The sequence below is a fragment of the Thunnus thynnus genome, chromosome 6 (genome assembly GCF_963924715.1).
Source record: "Thunnus thynnus chromosome 6, fThuThy2.1, whole genome shotgun sequence".
Taxonomy (NCBI): domain Eukaryota; kingdom Metazoa; phylum Chordata; class Actinopteri; order Scombriformes; family Scombridae; genus Thunnus; species Thunnus thynnus.
Window position 1 is genome coordinate 19,949,504 of NC_089522.1, and position 11,159 is coordinate 19,960,662.

The following is an 11,159-nucleotide window of genomic DNA, read 5'->3' on the forward strand; positions in this document are numbered from 1 at the left end:
CCCGACTCATTTCAAATTCAATTAAACCTCCGGAGATTCAACTAACTTTTAAAAGGATAGGGGCATATCTCTCTGTCTCTTTCATTCACTCTAACTTTATGGGTTCCTCCTTCTCGTTTTCTCTCTTCCCATCAATCCCTGATTCCTCTTTCTCCCCTTTTCTTTCTCTCATTGCGTGCCACATTATTACCTTCAATCGTCCATCTCTCTTTTTTTGTACCTCAGCCTTTACTCCCAGCCCCCCACCCACCCACACCCCTCCTCCTCACCCTCCCTGCAGCTGTCTAAATGGTCAGTGTTGTCCAGGTACATGTTATTCTTGGTGGAGGACAGAAGTAGGGCATGGAGCTGTACTCTGTGGGAACAGGACTTAACAAACCTTTCTGAAGGAGGGGAGTGGATTTCTCCAAAACAAACTTCATCAGTCTTCCACCAATCTTTTCTTAACCCGACCAGAGGTGATATTACCCAACTCATGTCGCAATCCACACCGCTGTATATTCTAGCGTACAAATCACACCACTGTGCTGTAGACGTTCAGCAGATCCAAGGTAAATACAGGTGACTTAGGTTGAGGCCTGTGTATGAAGGGGGCCCGAGTTTACAGAGCCAACCCAGGGCAGGTGTCTGGCTCTGGGCAAAGCAAAAGTATACAAGAGCTTGCTTTGAAACATAACCCACCCTCTCATTGTGTTGCAGTGGTTAGAGCTCTTTGTTTTACTTTCAGTTCATGAAAAGACATTTTGAAGACCGCAAGTTGTCCAATGTGACAGCGTGATGATCCACTGTGCAGCCGTCACCGGCCGCAAACTTGTGATCGTCAAGCAGATTCCTTCTTCCTTTTCTCAACTGTAATTGGTGAATTAAAAATGACTTGTTTGTATGGCCGTAATGAGATTGCGGTGGGTAAATGAGGACGTATGTTTTTGCTTTCAGTCAGAGCCAAGCTGAATAAACACAAACATTGTTACAGTTTAATGGCTGCTAAGTGACTTGGCCCATGATTGATGTGTGACTATAATGCCAGTCAATGGCCTGTATAAAGAGAATTTGAATATATTTTATAGTGTTTAATTCAAATACAATAACATAGAACTGGCCATAAAACTGCACTGAACATGCAAATGCAAAGACTGACAATGAAGATTTAATTATTTATCTAGTTTATAAAATATAGCTTTGTAATTTAGACTAACATGAAAACATGTTTCATCTTAGCGTCAACTTCCCTCTTTCATTGTTAAATTTCTTCCTTAGTGTTTTGGTGTGTGTGTGTGTGTGTGTGTGCATGTGTGACTATATGCATGTCTGTGCCACAGTGTGAATCTCTGGGTCGTGTCCCAGCTTGCATCGCTGCACACTAAATCACAGCCAGAGTTTTTAACGTCTTCTCCAGTGTGCCTGGGAGAGTCATTAACACACACTAGAATTACAGAACACTCCTCAGCAGCCATACTTACTCACTATGTGTGTACACATGCCCTCTTCTGTGTATGTGTACTGTATGTTTCTTTGACTCTACCGCTGTATGTTCAGGTGTTGCCAACTGTTAAGAGTTCAAACGTTGCCCAAAACTCACTTCCACTCCCCCCCTATACTAATCACAGCAAACATAAGCATCAAGAGTTTAACATACATTTGACTGCCGTTTAATTTTGTGTTTGACTATCATTTATATAGGATCATATCCATATACTATTATTAGCCTGGACCCTCCAGGGATTACTCCAGAGGTTACCCTCTGGTAAAGGTGGGAGGGCAATAGCCTTGCCTCGGAGCTGACATGGTTATTGAAGCAGCTATAGCACCGTGGGGATCTATCTCACAGGGAGCAGAGAGGAGAAGGAGGTGCAACGTCTTTCACAGTCTGATCCCACAACTGCTGCATATAAGGTCAAACCATCTGTCACTGCACCCATCATACTTAACACACTTTACACCAGCTCTCAATGGCCTTACATTCCTTCTATGGCTGTGCTGTCTGTGTCATGTTGCAGGCTACTCTATGGTCATTACTTGCTGATGACCCATGTGTGTTTCTTTGTGTACTCAAACGGCAGGATTCTTCTATTTGTTCACCAGCTAGGAGTGTGCAAGTGGTGCATACGCTGACATCATACTTCAAATATTGACTGTCCTGCACGCTCACAAAACAGAGATATGCGCAGAGACAAGTGTGTGGGTGGAAGAGAGACCAAAAGAGAGGGGATGGTAAAGATAAAGAAGTATTAATATGTCAGCACAATGCTGAAGACCTGAATACAGTCGGACAAGTTCAAGGTTCAGAGGTTGCTTGTGTCACTGGGCATCAAGAACGAGCCACTGAGGAAACCAGTTCAGCACGTCCACCTTAATGAAGCGTCTTCAGGGTCATGTGAAGCAACAACAGGTTAAAGAGCAGAATTGTGATTGTGGTCACATAAATCTCATCACCAGTCATAGAAAACCTATTTCTCTATTGTTGAGTTTAGCAGTAGCACTGTTACTGCTCGGGGAGACCTCCTAAAGAGTTAAACAGCCAACTGTACTGAATGTTAAAGGAACAGCTCTTTTGAAAAGTAGTTTGTCAGCTGTGGCCTTTGTGGGATTGATTGCATGTGGCATTTACTTGCAGACATTTGGATAATAGACTGTGAGAGGCTTGACCTGAACAGTCAAGTTTTGACATACTGAGCTGATGCTCCTGTTTGGGGTTAAATTGGAACAGTATGAGCTCCTGAAGGGTTAAGTGATACAGTGCTGGAGCTGTGCAGCCCTAAGGCTGGGCATAGGGCCAGCTCCACTCATAAACATGGAGAGCTTCAAGTGTGTGGTGTGTGTGTGTGTGTGTGCGTGCATTAATGTGCATGTGTCTGTCTGTGCCAGGGACAGCCCAGTGACTCACGGAGTACAACCCTGCCCCCTTGGCAAAAGAAGAGCAAAGTTTTAAAGAGACACGAGCAATCGAAGCGAGAGAGTGTGTGTGTATGTGTGTGTGTGTTTGTGTGTGTGTGTGTGTGTGTTAGAGAGAGAGTAATGCAGATTGAGGCCCGAAAGGAGGCGCTGTAGAGTGTATGTTTTTCCCTTAGCTCCAAGCTCAGATGGATGATCACACAGTTCTCATATCCTGTGGAAAGATGTCAGTCCTCTGCCACAAGCCCTGCTGGGAAACTAAGGGGCCACTGTGTGTCACACTTAAACACACACACACACACTTGAATATCCATTCACTTCTAGTGGATCTAACCCGAACAACCATGAAGAAATGTATATTAAAAAGCAGGTAGGAACATGTGTATGTAATCTCAGTGTGTCGTCTTACCGTATTAGTAGCAAATTGATTAAAGAGGTGTATCCTGTAAGGTCACTAACAGATGTGCTGTAACACCGACCCCTCGACATGGACACACACACAAACAAAAACACACTCTCTTTACCTCTTCAAACATTCTTTCTCTCTCTATTTTACAGACTCTGACCACTCTCTTTTTCTTCTACATACACTCACTCAGCCTTTTACTCTCTCTCTCTCTCTCTCTGTCTTTCTCTCTCTCCTTCTAACACACACCTACACATACTCACACACACACACACACATATATACACACTCCTGCAAACAGGCGTGGGGCCAGCTGAGTCACGTCTAAATTGCGTGGAGTGTGATTGCAGCTCACACTTACATAACCCCTGTCTCCACACCACTGTCATTAGAGCAGGTCAGCAGAACAGGCGAAAACAATTCTTTTAAGTACTCTGCAGCCAGGAAAGCCTCGGGACTCACCTTCTCAATGGACTGTGTGTGCGTGTGTGTGTGTGTGCTTGTGTACACGCAAGCACATACGTGTGTGATTTCTGCTCTGATCTGTGTGTGCTAATGTGTGTGTCTTGTAACTTTTTATCTAAGCATCATAGCACTAGTTATCTGAGCGAGTAATGAGGGAGTTAAGTTTCTCTGCTCCTCTTTGGACAGAGGGAGTCGACATTCTGGCAGCCTTTGGTTTGTGTGTCTTTGTGTGTGTATGTGTGCGTGTGTGTGTGTGTGTGTGTGTGTGTGTGTGTGGAGAGAGCCTACATTTTGGCAGGATCCAGTTTATACAGATGGAGCAGCTCTCGTTGGATAAACCACAGAAAATTCCTCCCACTGTCCAAGTTAGCACTTCTTAGGGAGAGAATCGTGCACACACCCCCTCCGTCCCCCACTGCAACCTTCCACACCTAGCCTCTCCTCCCTCCCACTGCCCCTTGTGAACCCCTCCAACTCCTCTCCCCCATCTCCCTACACCACATCACCCCATTGGCAGTCCCTGGAGGAAAGTAGAGCAGGCTCAGCTAGTCAAATTTGGATTGGCCAGATCTTTTCTCCCAGCTCTTCCAGACAAGCCAGACCAGAGCAATCAAACGGGAAGCAATTGGTGGACCGCATGGCACAAGGAGTAATACCTCTCCTCTCCTCTCCTCTCCTCTCCTCTTCTCTCCTCTCCTCTCCTCTCCTTTCCTCTCCTCTTCTTTTCTCTCCTCTCCTCTCGACTCGACTTATGTACCATCCATCAAACACTCCTCTACTTCTAGTAATGATGAGTCTCTCTGAAATCTGGAGAAGTAATTATGTTAACACTTGATCTTCACTACAGAGTGACCAGAATCATGACAAATGTTTTTTCAGTGTAATGACACATCCACTGCTTTTCCATTTAACCTCAGCTACCTCTGAACCAGGCCAACTCCTTACCTCATGCGGCTGATGTCAAGGCTCATTCACTGTGCACAAATGCTGCTGTGAAATGTAATATCATTATTTCCTTTACACTGGATTCAAGGTCCAAATCTGCAGCATGAGTAACTGGTTGCCTTAGTGTTAGTAGGAAATTTGTTTTTTTTTTTACTCCTCTATTGAATGTAATTCAATAGATTGCCATAAATTACTCCTGAAACTGAAGTGATTTCAGTTTCCCTGCAATAAACATAAAAAGGATTTGATTTAGATACGTCTAAGCTAACAGGCTGTTGAGGTAAACTAATGTCAAGCTAAACAAATGTTTAGTGGAGGAGAGTTTCCACATAACGCATACACACACATGCAGCCAAAAATGATTTCAAGGCAATGCTGCTTTCATGCTTATCACAAATGACCTAATTCCTTGCCAGCAGTGTTTTCACTGAGCTCCAGCATGTGTTTACCAGTGGCAGACTGCCTCCCCATTAAAGCTGCCTTTCCCCCGAGGCCGCGGCACGCATTATTAAGACACAGGATATGGACTCTGACCATGGCGTCCTACCTCTGCCTGTAGCCACATGGTTCCTACCTGTAAACTCTCTTATATACACCCATTTTTCTGTCTGCCTGGCTGCATGCCTGCTTTCTTCTTACTACTGCCTGCTTCTTTCTTTTTCCTTTCTTTCTTCTTTTCCTTCTTATTACACGTCTGTCTCTCTTTCTCTCTCTCTCTCTCTCTCTCTCTGTGTGTCTAGGCCAAACGCTATTTTAGTCACTGGGAGTGTGGATCAGTATTTTAGACTGCACATTTGACAAGTTGAGAGAAATGAATGATCGTTACATGACTATGTAGAAAGCGGGGGAGAAAATCTGGGAGTGGGGAGGTGTCTGAATTCACCCAAAAGCGCTCCCTCCATCATATACTAATGAATAGCTGTCATCATTACAGTTATAGTAGGAGGACCTGAGGTTAACCCCCTCACACATCTCGGAGTGACACCAAGTTGATTTTGAGAAAGGTGGGCTGGGGAACTAAGCAATTCAAGAGTTATTAGAAACAATTAATGTAACAAGAAACAAATAGAAGGTGAATAATCAAAGTGGAAAATGGAAACCGTTCCAAAGTAATAGGTGGTGCACAGCTTTAGCATTTGCTGAAACAAGACCAGAGGGACAAAGCATTCAACACCCTGCTGCAATATGCTATCTAGAAAGAGTACTACTTGCCTGATAAGACACTAAAGAAGTGTAATGCACTCATAATGAATGCAGTTAAAGAAATCCCCCACCCCGCCTGGATGCTTTTTCTGGCTCCCCCACCCACCACCCACCTACCCCGAGGCCAAAGCTCCCCAACTCCCCAGAATGGAGTCATTAGCCGGGTGCTAATGGTTTCAGACTTTCTAATTGAATGGGAACCCATTGATCTGTAGGTAGAGAGAAATGGTTCTTTTCATTGCCTCAATATGGGCCTGCGCAGCATTTGTCTCCATTCAAAATTAAAGGCCTTACACATTGGCAATGTAAGGTAGAAGTTGGCGTGCACACACATGGAGGTGCAACATCTGCATGCAAACACATGTGTGTACAGACACAAAAATCACAGAAATCACACACACACACACACACACACACACATATATACATACATATGCATGCATGCGCATTTGCTCTCCTCCGTGTAGCCTTAAGGGCTCCCATTCTGAGACTAGCAGACTTTAATCTGTGTTCACTCTCAGAGTTATCCTGGTGGGAGACTCTGCTCTTCACATCTTTTTAAACACTGCAACAACAAGGGGTTGCCTGGGGCAACTGGGGTCAGGGAGGCAGTTTAGTAGAGATGTCAACTGCCGAGCAGTCTCTGTGCATGTTGGAGGTTGAAGTGCATAGGGCTGAAACCTATTGTGATATTGATAAAGCAATGTGGGAGATACACCAGTAGTTTATCCTCCATTTACGCTAAGTGTACACACGAGTCACTCTCATGTGTTTTTTATCTAATGTTACCGATAACCGCTGCTGTTTGTGTGTGTTGTCCAGTGACTTTGCTCATCTGAGATGACCAGGATGATTCAGATAAACACACAGGAGGAAATGGTAAAATGTCTGAAGTGGCCAATAATCAGCAAAAAGTGTGACTGGTGGTTTGTCATATTTTGCAGTTTAACATTCTCCACAAAGCAGATTGCTGTACTGTATGAATATTAAGTATTTTATTCATGTTTCAATTAACAAAGTAAACTGGACAGTGTGTGAATAGGAATTGAATCAGTACTGTTCTACCAAAAGTAAAAATTTGACTCTTTTAGAGTTACAAAATGCTTAATAAGTGTTATTATTATGCAATAGCATTATTGCAAATAATTGTGCAATAGTGAATATTATTAATTGTGTTTGTGTGCATTTATATATTTGTGTACATATATTTATATATACAGTATACAGAGTTCTTGAGCAGAAGTAGACAACGATGATGTTGGTATCGTTTGCACCCATTGAACGTGTATGTGTGTTTGTGTGTTTGTGTTTGTGTGTGTGTGTGTTTAAGAGACAAAAGCCAGCTGGTTCTGGTTATCAAGCTGGAATTCACTGTAAAAATTACATTTTTTTTTCCTTTTTTTCCCCAGTCCTCTACCCCAAACCGCACATACACACACTCACACAACCCATAATTATCCAGCTCCATTGCCTCTCCATGAGGAGACTCTTACTGTAGCTACTTCTGGAGAATATGTATTTCGCAGTTAGACACAAAAACAAATACAGTAGGCTCACACTCACCCTGATGTCTAACATCAACAGACGCGAGTGGACATTGAACCTTATTCAAAACAGTCTTTCATTTAGATGAAGAGATGACAGCTCTATTTAGATAAAGAAAAAGTTCTACGTCACGAGCCTTAGCGTCAGTCAGATTTAAAAACGGCTCTTATGAGCTGAGTGACATCACGTCTGGGAGGGATCTATAATAACATCTGTCTCACTGCAGATGATCTCTAGATAAGTAGTGTGTGTGTTAGCACGTGTGTGTATAATATCCTGCCGTTCACTGCGTCTGTGTCTGCGTGCATATGTCTCTGTATGTCTTAGTGATTTTGTGCTATATGTTTGTGTGCGTTGAAGGATAACTGAGGTGTCGTGATGTGGCCACTGAGGTGAGTACAGACTCCAGGAAGGAGTCGGTAGCAGAAACACTGGAGGTCTCGTCTAGACTCATAATGAAACTGTGGTTTGGGCTGCAAGGATGAATACAGTGAGTGTGTGTCTTCCAAAAAAATTTGCGTCTGTTCTGATCACAGTCGATCGGTTCTTTCTGCGTCTCTACCATGACATAAAAAAAAAAAAAAACGACACGAGGAGTTTGTACTGATGTTGATTATTAGCAACGATTAAACATCATGTGGCTTCTTAAGAGCTTTCAAGGAACCTTCCACATAAGAGGTTCCTCTGTGGCCAACTTTCACCTTTGCCAGCATCTTGCATCTGGTTGCCATTTTGTGCCAGCTGCAACGCTGAAGTTTCCAGAGAGGTAAACCACAGTGGCATAAGGTGGAGAAACAGCAATAGCCCACCCAGGGGTCGATAACCCACAACAGCCCTGTTTGACACGAAGTACTGATAAATACATCTAACCACTGACAACACATGTGTACATTAAACCCCTCTTAGATGGCTATACTGTAAAAGTGGAATTTCATTCAAACAAGACCCGAGTTAAATGTAGTGAGAGCATACATCTGATTAGAGTAGCAGCTGTAAGACGCACATGGTTATATCCCTGTCATTTCCTCCTGCATTTTCCCTGGATCACTTTATTACCCCGCAATAGCCAGAGGCAATACCAGCCTGTGATCCAAGTGTGGGTTTGGGTTTGTGTGTGTGTGTGTGTGTATGTGTATGTGTGTTGGCGCAGCATGCCTTCATCTCTCCCCACTCTCCAAAGTCCACTGTCAATAGCCTCCCTGGACTTTGCCACGCCACTTGCACAGGGAGGCAAACATGAGTCTGCGCGTTCCGGATCACCGGGAGAAACACCTTCACTTTGTGTAATAACCACACTGTATGGCACTGAACGAAGGTGAGCAAAGGTGAGTCACATGTGCTGTCAGCCTGGCTGCAGGGGGGATAACATGGGTGACATAAATTGACAAAGGGGGAGGACATACTAAGAGCTTATCACCTTTTACAGTCTGAAGCCAGTCGCATTAAACCAACATGTTGACTGAATGTGAGCCAAGTTGTTCTTCCAATGGAGTGTGCTTTTACAGGCTGCTTCATATAAGAGAGTAACATATGAAGGAGGCTATTAAAAAGCATTTAAAGGACTCTTACAGGGACGTTTCACTGAAGCAAAACTGATTTGATGCATAATGAAATCAAAAAAATATAAGCACAAGTTTAACCTCCAGGATTGTCATTGGTTTAACCTTGATTTGATGTTATAGAGTGGCATGAAATAGACTCTTTCAAAGAATAACCACAATATTGACTTGGCCCGTGCAGGACATTCTTGCAGAGGCAGCAACCCTCAGGTCAAAGTAGAGAAGTCTGGAAAAATAAGGAGGACACAGAGAGAGCACAAGAAAGAAACATGGGATATTTGAAAGGTGATGAGAGATACAGAGTGGAATAAGAAAGCAAGAGCTAGAGATGAAGAAGAAGAAGAAAAAGACAGATGACATTAACAGACGGAGCAAAACAGAGATAGAGAGCGGTTGAAGGTGAACTGCAGCACTGGTCTGGCTCCGGGCCTTGCCTCTGTTCTGGAGTCTCTCTCACATCCACAGTGACATGTGGTTTCACGGCCATTACCACACCACATTATAGTGCTATGTGCCATAATGTGAGGCATCCATATGTACTCCACTCTCTGTTGGCTCCATAAAACACACAGGCCCAACTGTTTTAGCTGGTTTCAGTGTGTGCTATTGAATCTAATTTAACTCCTTTTCACCCTCATTTCATTGAGTATAAACCTGAGTCAAATAAAGTCCAAAGTTAGAAAAACAAATACTGTACAGTATGTGGGTTTTTCTATGTTTTTGAATCAAGCAATGAGATTTCATGTTATTCTGAATTGGCATTCTCCTTTTACAGAGGTCACCATCTGCACATTATTTAGTCAGTTATTCAGCGCATAATAAATGTCAAACTTTGAGCACACCATGAAATGACAAATAAAAATCTTTGTTGTGTAAGTGAGCTCTGACCAGCCAAAGAGAACACCAGTCACAATAGAAAAACATTGTTAGATTCTCTATTGTTTTTTTTTTCTCTGTGTGACTCTCTCTCTCTCTCTCTCTCTCTCTCTCTCTCTCTCTCTCTCTCTCTCTCTCTCTCTCTCTCTCTCTCTCTCTCTCTCTCTCTCTCTCTCTCTCTCTCTCTGTATGTGTGAGTGTGTGTTTTCTGTGTGTGTGCGTATGTGTGTGTGTCCTGGGTTGAGGAACAGAAGGTCTCTGCAGGGCTTGCCTGTGTGGGTGGACTTTGGGATTCACCGTGAAAACAACCAAAAAGCCAAGGACATTTCCTAAATAGGCGCTCACACCATACAGTACAGGGTCTAGTCACTTGGTCAGAGCTGTATTTGTGTATTTATTCAAGGATATTTGTATGCATGTGTGTGTGACTTTACTAAAACTATGATAGTGTTTTGCATGTGTGCAAACAGTGTCATATGCATGGTCTTGTGGGTGTGTTCTATGTGTTTCGTATACAGCAAACATGTTTGCATGTCTGGCTGTGTCTATCTTTTTTTAATGCATGCAAAGAAAGAAAAGCACCTAACCTCAGCCAGCTTCAGCTTCCTATAAAGGCCTCTGTGTGGGCGTGTAAAAAATCTACTTATCTGTCAGGGCTCAGATGATTATTTTGTCCGTGCAGAGTGGTTGACAATAAGCCTTCACACAGCGCTAGATTGTGTCCTTAGGTCTGATAGTTAGACAGTAGCTGTTGAAACACTCTGCTCCGCAGCCTGAGCTGCAGCCAGATAAGTGGAAGACAAAGACACTATTATATTGTAACACGTGGCCCAGAGACATTACAACTCAACACAATGCCATTCTGCTGCGGGCTGCTGTGGCAGAGGGTCTGGATAAGGTCTAGTTGCAGATCCATGCATGGGCAGTAACTTTGTTTAACTCCAGATTATCTGTCACTGACATCATTGTGTGATTTATGGGGATGTTTTTGAGTTGTGGATTTGTGTTTCTGGTTGCGAGCCCAAGTTTTGGGTGCCGTAACACTGGATACAGACAATCTGATGATAAGGCCATGAGTAATATTATCCTTGGTCCCTTCAGCATGCAATTTTAAGTAGGGTGCATGCCATCCCTCTTTTTTTTGTCCATCCCCTCAACTATTTGTCTTTGGAGAGAGACATGTATTTATTTGGTGTGTTGGACCAGGCAGGCCTCATTCTGGACCTTTTGCTAAACGGTAGCTAGTTTGTTTGGATAGGGCTGATGTC